Source organism: Dendropsophus ebraccatus, chromosome 5, assembly GCF_027789765.1.
Source record: "Dendropsophus ebraccatus isolate aDenEbr1 chromosome 5, aDenEbr1.pat, whole genome shotgun sequence".
Classification (NCBI taxonomy): Eukaryota; Metazoa; Chordata; class Amphibia; order Anura; family Hylidae; genus Dendropsophus; species Dendropsophus ebraccatus.
In genome coordinates, this window is record NC_091458.1 from 60,667,040 (window position 1) to 60,684,362 (window position 17,323).

The following is a 17,323-nucleotide window of genomic DNA, read 5'->3' on the forward strand; positions in this document are numbered from 1 at the left end:
CCATGGAGGGTAAGTAGGGAATTACACCTAGCAGTAAAGTTTGGTCACACCAGCATCTAATGCCATCTGTTCAGTTATTTCTATTATACCAGAGAATTGTTAACCACGCCAAATACTGCCAAATGGACACCAGATAAAAACCTGACAGCCTCCATAGAAGTTAATGGGATTTTGCATGATTTGTTGGTATCGGTTATGCAATGGACTGACTGTCACAGAGTTTAATTTTGGAGAAAGAAAAGAGCTGAACAGAGTCTTGGATGCAAGTGTGAACCTGGCCTAACCAGACTTTGTTGTGTAGACTCAATGCTGCTACTTTTTTTTTTTTAAAGAAGATGTATGTGAAAATGCATAAAAAAACAACCTCCTCCTCTTTTCAACCCATCAGGAACATCCTCCATGAAAGGGATGCACTTTATATGGCCCTCATATGGTGTGTTTAGACAGATTTATCTGACAGACTTTTGAAGCCAAAGCTAGGAACAGACTATAAACAGAGAACAGGTAATAAAGAAAAGACTGATATATCTCCTCTTCTTAAATCAATTCCTGGGTTTGGCGTCAAAAATCTGGTCAGTTAAATCTTTGTGTAAATGCACCAATACACCTTTAGGGTAGCTTCACACGTACCGTATCGCTGCGTTTTTATCGCGTGTTTGGTGCAATTTTTACATGTGAGATTTGATTTTTCACATGAAAATCATGTGAAAATCAAAACTCACATGTAAAAATCGCACTAAAAACGCAGCGATACGGTACGTGTGAAGGCACCCTTATAAGGGTGAGTTTATACCTGCCCTTATCTTCTGTGCCTGCTTTCTGTTTGCTGGATCTATTTTGGTATTGGTAATTAAAAATATATTGAGCCGATTAATTAAAAAGACATCTGTTAAAAACATCTGTTAACATTTTTAGATTGAACTCTAAAGTAATATCTGTAAACAAAAGGATGTCCTTTTTTTTTTTTTTTTTAAGGATCTGTACATGTAGATGAAGTTCAACCAGATGAAGCAATGCTGATGTGAACATAATCTAACTGTGCAGCTGTGTCATTGAGGATACACTGAGCAGCCATAACATTTAAACCACCTGCCTTACATTATATAGTAGGTGTTGCTAGAACAGGTCTAACCAAGGAAGACATGGATGCCACAGAACCTGTAGAGGTGTCCCGTAGTATCTGACGGGGATTGGAGCCAGCGTGCAGTGCTTATGCAACAATTATACGATGGTGGAAAATGATAAGGAAGCAGGAGATAGACTCACTTTTTGCCGTCTTCATATTTTATTCATTTTCTTATAAGTATTTTCAGCTGAGGAGGCTTTGGAGGTCTGCATCCACGGAGTTAGCGTGGGTCCCGTCTGCCACCAGACGGGACCCACGCCAACTCCGTGGATGCAGACCTCCAAAGCCTCCTCAGCTGAAAATACTTATAAGAAAATGAATAAAATATGAAGACGGCAAAAAGTGAGTCTATCTCCTGCTTCCTTATCATTTTCCACCATCGTATAATTGTTGCATAAGCACTGCACGCTGGCTCCAATCCCCGTTGTATGAGTTTACCGGTGACTAGTGGTGGTCCACATTGTTCGAGCCAGACTCCTCATAAGGTTCACAGTCACAGACTTTACCTGTAGTATCTGACACCATGGTGTTGAGCTGCAAGGTAAGTGGAACCTCCATCGACTCCTTCCTCAGAGCACATTTCACATTGAAGCTGACTAGGAGTGTCATAGCACCAGAATTTTTACACCCTTACACCCAAAATGGCAGTGCATACAAGAAATGTACGATAACTAGAAACAATTTAGGCTACTTGGTAAGATATTGTTCAGCCACCAAAGCTCACGGTGGAGGTGGGTGATGAAAGCTGCTGGGTGACATCATGGACCGAGTCCAGCGGGATGTGAGGATAGAGGTGAGTGGCTGCTGTAATTTTTGTTAAGTTAATGGGACTGCAGAATACTCATTCTGCCGCTGAACTATGGCATCTTATCCCACAGACCTCCATACTTTAAAGGGGTTATCCAGCGCTACAAAAACATGGCCACTTTTCCCCTACTGTTGTCTCAAGTTTGGGTGGGGTTTTGAAACTCCGTTCCATTGAAGTAAATGGAGCTTAATTGCAAACTGCACCTGAACTGGAGACAACAGTAGGGGGAAAAGTGGCCATGTTTTTGTAGCGCTGGATAACCCTTTTAGGAAATCTGTCAGCACTCAGACTCGACCCGAGTTGCTGTCTGTTATATAGGTAACACCACCCTATTCAACATGGTACTTGTAGCTTGTCCATCCATGTAGCACAATGTTTGTAATCTTAGTGTGACCAAGTGTCAAAGAGGAGTTGCGCTCTCTAGCTGTGCCACGCTCTGTCACACCTCCTCCTTCGTTCCTCCTCCACTGAATAATAATTTGATATTGGCTTCCAGTTCCTGTGCTGCTGATGACACGCGTCCTGTGTCCTATACTCATTCGAGCGACGAAGCCAGGAAGAGTGGCGCATGCGTGCTGAGCATTGAAGCTTACTTCCATCTATTCCTATACTCTGCCTGGCTACAGCACTTGAATAAGTTTAGGACGCAGGATGTGCGCATCATCAGTGGTCCAGGAAAAGGTGGCAGATATGAAACTATTATATAAAAGCAGAGCGTGGTGACAGAGCGTGGCATGGCTGGAAAACCACAACTCCTCTTTGATACTTGGTCACATTGAGTTTCTGCTACATGGATGGATAAGCTACAGGTACCAAATTGAGTAGGATGGTGTGACCTATGGAACACTGTCAGCAACTCGGGTTAAGCCCCTATTACACAGGGCGACTGTGAGGAGCAAACGAGCACTGTCGTTCCCCGAGCGGGTGAGTACAGGGGAGGCCGCGGGTGGGGGGGTGGGTCGGGTTTGTACTGGGGTTTGGGGCAGCCCAGGTGATCGCTAAATCGTGCAGGCAGCCAATAGAGGATAGTGGCGGTCTGCTGCCGCCGCTCCTATTCCTCAGAGTGATGGCAGCAGTTCGCTGCTATGATTGTCATTTGTCTTTCAACATGTTGAAAGACAAACGACAGAAACGATCAGCCGACATCGTTCATGTAGGCTGATCGTTACCTTCTATTACATGGGACGATCATCGGCCGTAACGGACGATAATCGTTCTGTGTGATAGGGCCTTAAGGTCTGAGTGCTAATAGACATCCTTTAAACTAAAAACACATTTGTAAATGGGAGTTTGGTGCAAAAACTGTATCATGGAGGACTTTTTTTTATAGGACAAAAAAAATGCAAAAGCAAAACACTATGAGAAAGTATTTAAAAGGAGGCCTTAGACCAAGAAATGAGTTGGCTTTGCCACAGTTTTATGGTTTCTGAGAGTTGAAGAGGAGGCTACTAAACATGAAGGAAACAGTAATTCAACAAAAAAAAACAAGGGAATGCTTGACTTCTAAACACCACAAGATGGCGCTAATGCTTAATCTTTAAAATCTGATTTATCTTCAGCGCTTTAAAAACCTACGGGGGGATTTACTAAAGTGCTTTTTACAGAATGCACAATTGTGTGGAATAGTGAGCTGGTGTTTATTGTCACACACCAAGCTGCAGATTTTGTTTTTCACTTTTCTTCTTAAGGTCCTATTTAGAGATGAGCGGACTCTTCAAAAGTTCGTTCCGACCGGACTTCCGGATTTATTTAAAAAGTTTGGTTCGACCGGATTTCGGATTTCTTCGGATTTCATAGTTTAAAGCATCTATATGATACGGGGGTAGTGTATTTGGTTGAATTTAGGGCTCTACATGTCAGTAACATCATTATCTTTTCGATATCTCATAAGTCAATTTTTTTTTTTTTAAACTTCAATATTCACCATTACAGGGTCTATGCAGGAAAAAGGTCACAAATGCAGTGAAGGAGACGCAGTAGTCATTGGAGGCCAGTGGAGGTCCAGCAATAGTCATTTGAGGCCAGTACAGGAGCAGCAGTAGTCATTGGAGGCCAGTACAGGAGCAGCAGTAGTGAACATGGAGGCCGTTCCTCTTAAAGCTATACCGACGTGACACAGGGGGTGGGCTAGTGCAACATCCCTGCTGGTTGGAATACTTCCAGCTTTCTAAAATGGCAGCGGACTTCCAAAAATCCGAATCCGATCAGACTGAGACTTTTGGGAAAATCCGACCCTGATCCCATACCGGCCGAACCGGTTCGCTCATCTCTAGTCCTATTACACAAAGCGATTATTGGCCCAGGCATCTGTGACAGCATCTGTGGCCGAGCATTATTTTATTTATTTTGTCTTTATGGGGAGGATACTAGGTAATTTGAGCTTTTATTGTAGCTTTACATGTAGTGGATGACAGCGGATTTCATGCTGCAAGTTCTGCAGTGTAATCCACTGCGATTCTGTGTCCTGACGTTCTGTATGGATTTACATACAGCAGATTTTTCATTCCACTGCGAGTATGTAAAGTCCCATCTCCCATAACCCAACAGTGCCTGGTGAATATTTTACCCATTCACACTCTTGCCTACTTCTGTGGTTCCCGACTCCATGACGTCCTGCTCAGCCAATCAGTGGCTGCGATGAGAGAGCGCACTACAAGTATAACTATGTTCATTGAAATGGGAATAGCTGTTCACACACTATAAAATAAGGTAAAACACGGCCATACTTCCTATATAATGTGTCCTATTAAAGTCAATTGGAAATTGAACAGTAGTGCGCATACCATATAGGATAATGGTCGTAAATGAGTATAACCATCCATATAAAGAACATGATAAAAAAAAATTACCACCTGCTTTTGCAAAATATGGTTGTTTTTATGCATCTATTACAGTGTTTTATTTTCACTCTAAATTATGGTTGTATTTAGCTTTTATTTTATTGTTTGTGAGCCTACAGTAAAAATCTTAAAGTAACACAGTGAACCCCCTTACTCTATGTGCGGTCCTTCGTACCATCCACAAGCTTAGATGCTTTAGATGCTCCATATATATATATATATATATATATATATCTTTATAAAACTTGTCTGTGTCTTCTTTCTAGTCTTAAATCATAAAAAAATTGGGTTTTTTTTTTTTTTGTGTTGGTCTAATCTCTCTTCCTCGTGGTGTGGGTGGGAGGGGGGAATATATTAATGTATATTATGTTTTTTTTTTTTCCCTTGCTTGTTGTTCATAACATATAAATGTGTTTGTGGAATGTTTATTGGTATAAAAAAGAGAAAATAAAAGATATTTATATGTTAAATCATAAAAAAAAAAGAAAAGAAATCGCCCAACTGCCGTGAAGCTCTGCCTAGCTGACACTGTCTACCAATAAAATGAAGCGATTTTAGAGGAGAAAGATGACACAGACAAGTGTTATACAGGTATATATACAATGTACAGCATCTAAGCTTGTGGAGGGTGCAGAGAGCTGCACATGGAGGGGGGACTATCAATTTCAGATCTATCTATTTAACGTACAAGAATCCAGTCACAGGAGATAGAGATTCATGGATAAAACCTCTCTACATTCTTTTTACAGGTAACTAAAAGGGATGAAACCAGGTGCGTAACTAGAAATGGCTGGGCCCCTAGCAATCTTTTAATTGCCACTCCCCCCCAAGCCGCTGGTCAGGAGTGCTTGCAGTTAAAGGGACATTTGCAGAACCCGGGAGGCCCGCTCTGCCACCAGGTGCTGCAAATGATGATGGCTCAGAGGGCCCAGCGTAATGCATGAGTGAAAGTAATCCTGCATTTACACGGAACGATAATTCGCCCGATTGTACGATTAACGATTTCGAAGTAATGATTTTTTTTCATAACGATCAGCGTTTAGACTGAACGATATATCATACAGAAAAATCGTTTTGCGATCGCTTAAGCCTATCTCGCACATAAGTAAAATCGGTGAACGACTGTTTAAACGGAATGATCTGCAAAATTTAAAAAAAATAATCGCCGGAACTATTAAATTATTACATTCACGATCTCGCACGGTAAACGACGTAAGCGCGAAATGTTCCAAAGTGCAAAATTGCGCATTTTTGGTCGCATCAAATCTAGAAACATTGTAATAAAAAGCGATCAAAAAGTCGCATATATGTAAACAAGGTACCGATAAAAAGTACAGATCATGGTGCAAAAAATGACACCTCACACAGGCCCATAGACAAAAGGATAAAAGCGCTATAAGCATGGTAATAGAGTGATTTTAAGGAACATATATATATTTTAAAGGTTTTAATTTTTTAAAAGCCATCAAATAAAATAAAAGGTATACAAATTACATAGCGTTGTAATCAAAACAACTTGAGAAACATGCATAACAAGGTGTAAAAACAAAACCCCCCCAAATTATTCAATTCCACCACACATAATTTTTTTTTCTGGTTTCACGGCATATTTTAGGCAAAAATTACATTGCCATTGCAAAATACAATTAGTGGCGCAAAAAATAAGGGCTCATCTGGGTCTTTAGGTGGAAAAATGCTCGCGCTATAGCCTTATATACACAAGGAGGGAAAAACAAAAGCGCAAAAATGAAAACTGGCTGTGTCCCCTAAGGGTTAACCTGCTGATAGTTCCCTATAGTGCATGGGTGCTAATGATCCCAGCTCAGTAATCCATAGATCTGGGCTGCCCAAAGCAATACAGCACTGATCTAATCGATCAGTGCTGTATTGAGTATACTGCACAGATCTCTATGAAAGATCAGTGTAGTAATAATAAAAGTTCACCAGGGGGACTAAAAGTTAAAGTTTGCGAGGAGGGGGGGGGGGGGGGTCATTAATTAAAAAAAATCCTCCCCTAATAAAGGTTTGAATCACCCCCCTTTTCCCATTTTATAAAAATGAAATAATAAAAAAATATATTTGGTATCGCTGTGTGTGTAATCACGCAAACTATCAAGTTATCACATTCCTGATCTCGCATGGTAAAGGGCATAACTGCAAAAACCCGTCAAAGTGCAATATTGCTGATTTTTTTGTCACATCAAACCCAGCAAAATTTTAATCAAAAGTGCTGAAAAAGTCAAATATACACAAGCAAGGTACCAATAGAAAGTACAGATCATGCCACAAAAAATTGACGCCTCACACAGCCCCATAGACATTTCAATTTCACAGTATATTTTATGGGAAAATTAAGTCTGTCATTGAAAAATACAATTGGCGCCACAAAAAACAAGGACTTATGTGGGTCTGCAAGCGGTATGGCCTTTTAAACCTGAGAAGGAAAAAACTAACGTGCAAAAGTGAAAATTAGCCTGGAAGGGAAGGGGTTATTAATGTTCAATAAAAAATGTTTGGAAAAAAAAATCTTGTCGGTATTCGAATACAATTTTTGAATGAATGTGAATGAGCCGGGAGGCAGAAGAATGGTAACATATAGTTACAAAGGTAATCCCAGGCCTGCATTAGACATTTCACAAACCATTATTACTCTAATTCTAAGTTGTTATATTATATGAGGTTCTATAAACCGTTTTTGATGGTGACAAAGCGATAATGTTCCTATATGCTTAGAAGTAGATCTTACTGCTATTACCACACGTGTGACTCATGACTGCTGTGGGACATGATTTACATAGTTGCAAAGTGTAGGCAAAACCAACTCCGCACTATATTAATGTATTTAGCTTGCAATATTAGAGCAAACATAGGGTAAGTAAACTGAGTACAAAACGTCCAAATAATGTGTATACTGTCTAGTGAAGCGGCTTATTTGTTGAAGAATTTCTCTTGGTTGGAGGTTCCTGAAAAATAAAGAAAAAAATGAACTTTCTTAAAGGGGTTGTGTCATGAAGCAAAGCTTGTAAAATCAAATGTGTATTAAATACATATACGGTATGTAAAGGAGAACAAATATGCTGTTTTTAGTAATTTACATCCCAGTACTGCACTTCCCCCTCAATGGATCTGATCACTTACTGTTTTTCTCTCTAAACTGTGACCCTGCTGTTGCCATCTAACAGTCTAGACACTATCCCACAATCCCCCTGGCTTACAGGCTCAGTGGAGATCAAATGTGAGCACTTCCTGGAGATTGCAACTGAACATGCCTGCCCACCAAGGGTAACGGTCACAATAATGCAGGCACATTGGGGATTAGTAAGTCTATATCAAACTATACATTTCCCATACATTTCAGAAATGCTTGTACATTGTTTGTAATATGTGGAATTATATTACAAAAGAACAATTCGGTAGACCAGATAAGCAGATGCATTATTAAATAAAGGAATTAGTATTTCCATGTTAAAGGGGTAGTTCAGCAAATAAATCAGAAAGTGCCAGAGATTTGTAATTTACTTCCATGTCTTCCAGTACTTATCAGGTGCTGTATGTCCTGCAGAAAGTGTTGTTCTTTCCAGTCTGGAAATCAGGAGACGTTTTATATGGGGATTTGCTACTGTTTGGACATTTTCTGACATGGACAGAGGGGGCAGCAGAGAGCATTGTGTCAGACTGGAAAGAATACACTGCTTCCTGCAGGACATGCAGCAGCTGATATGTACTGGAAGACGAGATTTTTGAACAGAAGTAAATTACAAACCTCTGGCACTTTCTGGCACCAATTGATTTGAAAGAAAAAAAATTATGATGAACAACCCCTTTAACATGCATATATGAAATTGTGATAATTTTATTCATTATAGGTATTATCCAGGTTTTTGAAATTGACAGTCTAAATTTAGGATAGGCCACTAATATTAACTTGGCAGGGGTCACTCCCCAGCCAGGGCTGCTTTAACAGCTGCTGCTGCCCTAGGCACTAAGCCTGAAGATGCCCCATCTTCACTCACAAACTAGCATCATGATCTTCTAGTTTCTGAACATCATATTAATATCTGATATCAGGTGTCACATTTAACACCGCCACACCAGACCTGACCAACAACACCATACTGTGACTGGAAAACACTACCACACCGGACCTGAACAACACCGCCTTACTGTGACTGGATAACACCGCCTCACCAGACCTGAACAATACAGCCATACTGTGACTGGATAATACCGCCACACCAGACTTGACCAACACAGCCTTACTGTGACTGGATAACACCACCACACCAGACCTGAACAACACCTCCATACTGTGACTGGATAACACCACCACACCAGACCTGAACAACAACGCCTTACTGTGACTGGATAACACCGCCACACCAGACCTGACCAATACCACCATACTGTGACTAAATAACACCGCCATACCAGACCCGACTAATACCACCATACTGTGACTGGATAACACCGCCATACCAGACCTGACTAATACCACCTCACTGTGACTGGATAACACTGCCACACCAGACCTGACCAATGCCGCCATACTGTGACTGGATAACACAGCCACACCAGGTCTGAACAATACCGGCATACTGTGACTGGATAACACCGCCACACTAGACCTGAACAATACCACCTTACTGTGACTGAATAACACCGCCATTGCAGACCTAACCAATACCACCATACCTCCCCCTCAAAAGACACCTGATTTACTGGCAAGTGTGAACGGAAGGTGGGAGACTACAAAAAAAAAAAGTTGTTTCCTTCCCTCTGCTCCCTGGTGCTTCCCCCCTCCAAGGTGCTGCCCTAGGCTTCGGATAATGGGTGCCTAGTGGTAAATACGGCCCTGTCCCCAGTTGGTTAAAGGGGTTGTGGTGCTCATGCTTATTTATACATGCACCTCTCCTTGCATTGTGGTACTATTGGTAGCAGTATTGCACGGTACTGCAACATTGTCCCATTCAGGTGAATATTAAAGAGGTTGCAGTGCTCACCCAAGTGCCGTATCCATTTGTAAAAGCTGATCAGCAGGGGTGACAGGATTTGGACCACCATTTATCTAATATTAATGGCCTATATCTTTGAGTAAGAAAAATACCAACCAACTTGTCTACAACGTCCTCACATCAAACGTCGTATGTTCCTCCCCCAAACAGACTGCTGGTCATTTCCACAAAGTATTTATAACAATTAATTATTGATCAGCTAAAAAGTGCACTTAAAAAAATCAATCACGGTAAGAAACGTAAGAAGCAGCTGGCAGCAAATAAAATGTGCAAGGACACTGGAGCTCAGTATGCTGGTGGTTTGAATACAGACAAACAGATCATTTTCATGTCATTTGTATATGCTGGATGAATGGGTCATCATAAATGTGATTGGCTGGAGACCTGGGAAGTGATACGACAATGCAAACACAGGCAAATGTGATGGACTGGAAGAGAATAGCCACTCTGCCTGCACAAAGAGAAACATCACTTTATTCCTGAGAAAGACCCTTTTATTTCATTCTCTCTGGTCCAGCAGTTCATAGGTGTATGGTAAGACGACAACCCGGATCTGTGTCCGTCTCCACAGCAGAAGCCTTCTGGTTATAAGGTGAGCTGGATATTACTATTTCTGATCCATATCTCTTATGGGGTCTGCTTGAGCTCATCACTGGGTGTATAGAAATGTTAATGTATGACGACTCAATCTTGTCCACTTTTCATATATGACACATCTCATATATTTTAATGTATTTTAATGTATTGGGAGACTTTATTTTTCTGGGGGGGGGGGGGAGGGGGAGAGAAAAGAAATAACATAGGAATGTTTTTGTTTTTTGTTTTTCAGGTTTTGTGTTCACATTGTTTTAACAATTCTGTGTTAACCCTATTCCTTGGTTCAGCACAGTTACATCAATACCAAATTAAGATCTATCTATTTTACTACTTTAACTCAATAAAAACACTTACAAAATATTTTTGTCTTTAGATTTTGAGACCTATGGGGGGGGGGGGGGGGGTTATCAAACATGGTGTAAAGTGAAACTGGCTCAGTTGCCCCTTGCAACCAATCAGATTCCACCTTTCATTCTTCACAGACTCTTTGGAAAATGAAAGGGGGAATCTGATTGGTTGCTAGGGGCAACTGAGCCAGTTCTACTTTACCCCATGTTTGATAAATCCCCCCCCCCTATATGTTTATTTATGTCTGCAGCAAAGAAGTTTTATAAGAAATAGTTTTTCATATGGTGAACTATTTTATCTTCTTATTACCATGTAGGATAAACAGGGCATTTATCCTTAGAAGTGTGATACCAATAATGTATAACATTAGATGTACTAGTATGTCAGATGTCGGGTGGTGAATTATAGAACAGGCTCAGGTGTGGAGCCCGTGTGATACCTCATATTTCTGATGCCAGCAGATGGCATTAGATAGCAGTCATTTATTAGCCACAATAGCGTTCAGTAGTAACTGTGACATCTAGGGAGATAGACAGGTGCTGGTCCTATCTAAGCTCCAAATGACACCCCCCATGATACAATTGTGGGGTACCAATCAGTTGTCGTGGCAGGCAGCGGACTTTTAAAGACATTATCAATAAACCTCTATAGACAACTTATTAGTTGTATTTTAGACATAAAGTGCGGAGTCTACAGCTCCATTTAGCTGTCAAACACACCAGATTGGAAACCTGACAAACCTCATTAAAAGTCAATGGGTCAGTGAGGACTGATATTCGAATACCGATCTGTCATAGTTGTTATAGCTTTATTAACAGAAAAACCTATGATGTTAGAGTGCATAGTGGCTAGTCAACCGTGTGGATCGTAGTAAGCTGGACTCTTGCACACAGAGGAAAATCCACCCTGGGCCCTTGGGCCTGATTAGAATAGTAATAAAACCCCACAGATCTCAGCATTGAAGGGGACGGTAAAAAAAATAAAGTAAGACAAAAAGACAAATTTGGTCAGCTCTCCTACAACACCATTCACACTAGACAGGAACACATTGCTATTGCTGAAATTCCAAACAAATAAAAACACAGAAAATGCAACAGCTCACTGCAATGGCAAGATGCAGACCCAATACAGATATGAAAATTGCGGAAGGCAGCCCCCCAACTGCTAAAAAAAATCTATGGCTGGAATTGCAAACACACAAAAACAAGAAAATTAAAATAAAGTAAGACTCAGAAGTAGAGATGAGCGAACCTGCCAAGGTTCGGGGTCGTATGAACCTGAACTCTTGGCGTCTGATTCCCGCTGTCTGCAGCCTCCGTGAAAAGGGTGGATACAGCCGGAGGACCGCCTGGAAAACTGGGATACAGCCATAGCCGTAGGCTGTATCCCAGTTTTCCAGGCGGTCCTCCAACTGTATCCACGATCTTCACAGAGTGGGCAGACAGCGGGAATCAGACGCCGAGAATTCAGGTTCATACGAACCCCGAACCTCGGCAGGTTCGCTCATCTCTACTCAGAACCTGTTTAAATGCCATGTAATTGGCTTAGTATGCTAAACCATGCTGACAGGTTTACTTTAATGTGAAGAGAATTGAACATTGAAGAAAACAGAAAGACAGCATACAATACAAAAAGTTTGTTTTTTATTGTTCCTTCATGCCATGCCGAGATGTGCAGAAATAATACAGACAGTGGGTGCGTTTCACTAAGCTGACGGTCGTCGCCTTAATGGAACGCACATCTCAGCATGACATGAAGGAACAATAAAAAACGAACTTTTTGTATGGTGAGTGCCGCCTTTCTGTTTTCTTCAATGTTCGGTATCAGCTTCTACTGTGGCAGAACACCACTATCCACTCCAGAGCCAGAAGATACATGGAAATTAAACCCTGTCAGCTGCAAGGAGTGCTCGAGTGTTTAAGACAGTGCCAGGAACACCTGTTTTACTTACTTGAATGTGAAAAGAGCCTAACCTAATAAGTAATTATCACAAATTTCTATAAAACAAATGTGTTCAAAGCAGTAGCAAATCTGCATGAAAATGTTTTCCTTCTCTGGACAGTTCCTTTCAGAGACAGAGGTGGCAGCAGAGAGCATTGTGTCAGACTGGAAAAAATACAGCACATCCTGCAGGGCATACAGCAGCTGATAAGTACTGGAAGAATGGAGATCTTTTTAATAGAAATAATTTGTATAACTTTGTGACACCAATTAATTAGAATTTTTTTTCCCCCTGGAGTACCCCTTTCACACCATAAAACCCAACTTTTAGCCTTTATACTTGGATGGTCCACCCTGTGGACATGACTATGTGGTGGATTTATGAAACTCTATAAATAAAAGACGGTCTGAGCTGCCCATAGCAACCTATCACAGAGCAGTTTTCATATTTTAAGAATAGAATATGAAATGAAAGCTTGCAGCCAGTTTGTCCATCAGTATAAGGTGTATGGGGCCATCCTGACCCCTTTGTTCTGGGAGACATAATATGCTGTCAGAGCTCTCTGGATGCAGCTTACCCCTCTCGATAGAGAGCACAGGAATGCCTGGCTGTGCCGGATTTTCCTGTGTAAGGGGAGGAAAGGGGCCAGTTGGGAGAGATAACTGACTATTGTTCAGCCGTCAGTTACTGAAAGTGTATGGCCGTATTTAGTATGCATGTGTAGGGTGGGGGGCTGCTGGCTGAATGTGTATTACCACCATAAGATGTAGTAGTTTCAACTTTAGGCGTACTCAAGGTTTTGTATATTATAAAATTCTGCTAGCTAAATAACTTTATTATTTGCATGCAAAGTGTGACATGTCTATCAAGTTAACAGAGGGAAAGAATGGTGACTTTAAGGGCCCTGTTACACGGAGCAATAATCTGCCGAATCAGGCCTGACCTAGAATCATCATTGATGACTGTGTAAAGAAAATAATAAAGCATATACGTTACTTGTACACGCTTCCGGGTGTCTTCCTGGCTTTTCCTAGCAGCCACCAGTGCAACCAACCACCATTAGAGCCAGTCTCTGAAGAGACAGGCTGCTCAGCCAATCATTGGCCAGGATGACACCGGCGCAGCCAGTGATTGGCTAAGCGCCTGTCATTTCAGAGACTGGCTCTGGCGTTGCATCGTTGGCTGCTGGGGGGGGGGATTGCGAGAAGCAAGGAAGACATTGGGGAGCATGTAGGGGTAACAGATATACTTTATTATTATACTTTTAAAGCAAGGGCTGCATGTACATCGCTAACTATGTCTGTTCAGCCCTTGCTGCACGATGGTCGAGCCGTGTAATAGGTTCAGTTAACAATTTACAATTGGATTGGGCCTTAGGGTACGTCCACACAACTTTTTTTTTTTAAGTAAAACGATGGTTGTATTTTGATCATTCCGGCTGTAAATGATCATTATTTATGGCTGTATTTTTACCTGAAAAGGCGTTGTGTGACCATACCCTAAAGGAGGATTAGAGAGAGAAATATATATTCAAAGTGTCTGCTGTCAGAATGTTATACACATTTGCAAATTCCCTCTATTACAAAAAAATTCCAGAGCAGGAGAGTTTTGCTCTGGGGGTTTAGTATCTGTTTCTGACACAGACAGAGGTGGCAGCAGGATACACCATTCTGGATTGGAAAGAACTACACAGCTGCCATAAGCCAGCTGCTAAGTACTGGAAGGATTGCGTTTTTTTTGTTTGTTTTTTTTTTAACAGAGGCAATTTACAAATCTGTATATCTTTCTGGCAGCAACTGTTAATTTTTGTTTCTGGAATAGTCTTTTAGGCTATGTGCACACTTACACACACACGGCGGGGTCACGGAATGGCCTGTCTCAGAAAAGATCATCCCGGGCCGGTACTGCAGTAGCGGCCGGATGATCTTTAGCGCCGCAGAGTTTTGATGTGGGGGCATCCGTGCGCGCCCTCATCAGAACTCTTCACTGCACACTATGAAGTGTGTGGCCAGAGCCGCTGACTCCATTGTGTGCACTGACAGGGCTTTCTGTGACCGCTATTCAATGAATAGCGGCCGCAGAAAACTGACATGTCAGTTTCTCGACATGCCGCTAGGGATCCCGACCGGAGTGTATACTTTGGGGGAGATTTATCAAAGGGTGGAAAATTTAGACTGGTGCAAACTACCCACAGCAACCAATCACAGCTCAGCTTTAGGCAGTGCTGAAAGGAAAGAGGAGCTGTGATTGGTTGCTGTGGGCAGTTTGCACCAGTCTAAATTTTACACCCTTTGATAAATCTCCCCCTATGTGTACACGCTCCGGCTGAGATTCCATAGACGGCAATGTAACGTATATTTTCGTATTATTCACGGCCGTTGTTGCAATTGGCAACAACAGCCGTAGTGTTACGAAAATATACGTAGTGTAAACATAGCCTTAGGGTGTGTTCACATGAACAGGATCCGCAGCAGATTTGCTGCGGATCCTGTACATGTGAACGCACCCTTAAAGGAGAGCAATAACTCCTTATTTAGTTTGTGTACTACTAATAGTTGATGGCCGCTACCAGCTGAACTATACTGTACTGCTTTTTAATTGTTTACGGGTATACATTTTCTGCTAGTACAATAGCTTTGATGGTCACCCATTCATTTTAGTATGCAAAGCACAGAGAGGGAAATCTGTTATCCCAAAGATCGATAACTGTAATATATATCCCAGTATATCTGCTGCCATAAGAGGCTTGGCTAATGCTTATAACCATCTCGCCTCTCTTTATATGCAGCTACGCTATATCATTTCATGATATGCCAGGAGCAGAATACTCTGAGGTATACCACATAGCTCTCCCTGGCCGTAAATGCAGTGCTTTCCACGTGGCTTTGGGTGTGACATATAATGGGCAGTGTAGCTTGCTGCCTCTGCTAGCATTGTTAGGACTGTACTCAAGATCCCAGACTGGACTGCATCTTGGGAAGGAAGGCTGCCTTGTGCTTGGCTCTAGTAAGTACACATCTCACTGTTGCTGTGTACAATATATATGTTTAGTCCATTGTATATTTTATATACTGTTTAGAATTGCTAACTTGTAGCATTATCATTATATTGTATCAGAATTTCATATCAATGCTGCTAACAAGGAGGATTTTTTTTTCTATGAATGTAAAAAGTAGGTTGTGATTCTATTCACTTCCATTATAACGGTTATAATCGAGTGATATCTGTCAGTGATTATGGATGTTAATATATATTTTTTGTGATCCTTTTACGTGACTAGTGACAAAGTTTCACAAGCTTGGACTGGATCCTAGCATGCTGACAGCAATAGCCTTATTACATGGAGAAAAGCAGAGTCATCTGAGGCCGCAGTAATGACTTGCCTATGGATGAATGTATTCCTAAGTGTCATTGGCGGCTATAGTGAAATCTGATGTCTTTTGCAGAAACAGTGATGTGATTTGGGAATTGAAACCTCTTTCTTTGATATTTCGCCTCCAGTGTTAAGTTTAACCAGATTTAGCAGATTGTAGTAATATTGGTATAATATAGTCTGGCAGAGGCAGTTTGGCTTTAGCTTAAGCGAACTGTTATGCAAAATCTGTATACCTCAAATTGCAAATCTGCTCTGGGCTCTCCCTTAAAGGGTCTTCACACAACTATAGATAGATAGTTGATAAGGTTGAAAGAAATTAGTCCATCCAGTTCAACCTATAACCCTACACATTTTTGTTGCAGTTTCTTAAACCAATGTCAGTAATGGATGGTAAATGAAAAATTTGTATAATAGAAAGACTTTCCTTTATTTCTAATCCATTCCTGGCTTTGAAGTGGGAGTGCCCACTGAAGGGCATTCTCTCTTGAAACTTACATACTTTGAAGTATGTATATATATTTTTTTCAAATCAACTGGTTTTAGAAAGTTATATAGATTTATAATTTACTTCTATTTATAAATCTCAGGTCTTCCCATACTTATCAGCTGCTGTGTGTCCTGCAGGAAGTGGTGTATTGTTTTCATTCTGACACATTGCTCTCTGCTGACATCTCTGTCCCAGACAGGAACTGTCCAGAGCAGTAGCAAATCCCCATAGAAAACCTCTCCTGCTCTGGACAGTTCCTGTCTCGGATAGGGGTGGCAGCAGAGAGCACTGTGTCAGACTGAAAAGAAAACACCACTTCCTGCGGGACATACAGCAGCTGATAGGTATGGGAAGACTTGAACTTTTTAAATAGAAGTAAATTACAAATCTATATAACTTTCTGAAACCAGGTGATTTGAAAGAAAAAGATTTTTGCCGCAGTACCCCTTTAAGGCAGGCCAGGAAGGAAACTACAAAGAGCCAAATAAATAAATGCTCAACCAAGTTGTACATTTGTTAGTAGTCATTTACTTTGTCTCATAGTGGTGGGTCCTGAATTGGCGAATCCCCCTCTGTGATACTCATACGTCCTAATTGGGCATAGGGAAAGGGGTTGTCATCCAACTATTTAAACGAAAAGCTTATGGAAAGAGTTTTCATATAGATTTAGATACATGATTTTGAAACTAGAATTTTTTCCCAGAACTGGAGTGATCTTGAAGGTACCAGGGCTACTATAAGGACATTTTCTCTTGAAGGGCTTTGTTATGCTTTAGACAATCACCAG

The 17,323-nt window shown here is 41.2% G+C and overlaps 1 protein-coding gene across 3 annotated transcripts in view; it reads left to right on the forward strand.

Moving 5' to 3' along the window:
* Nucleotides 1-8,059: 8,059 nt before the first annotated feature.
* AVIL (advillin) overlaps nucleotides 8,060-17,323 on the forward strand; it is a 39,307-nt gene continuing 30,043 nt past the window's right edge. The window contains exon 1 of one of the 3 annotated variants that reach the window (XM_069972248.1): nucleotides 8,060-8,092. The gene's annotated coding sequence lies outside the window, so the exon portion shown is untranslated. Of the gene's footprint in view, nucleotides 8,093-10,246; nucleotides 10,379-15,620; nucleotides 15,680-17,323 lie in introns of those variants that run through there. The other 2 variants (XM_069972247.1, XM_069972246.1) reach the window with 2 other exon arrangements.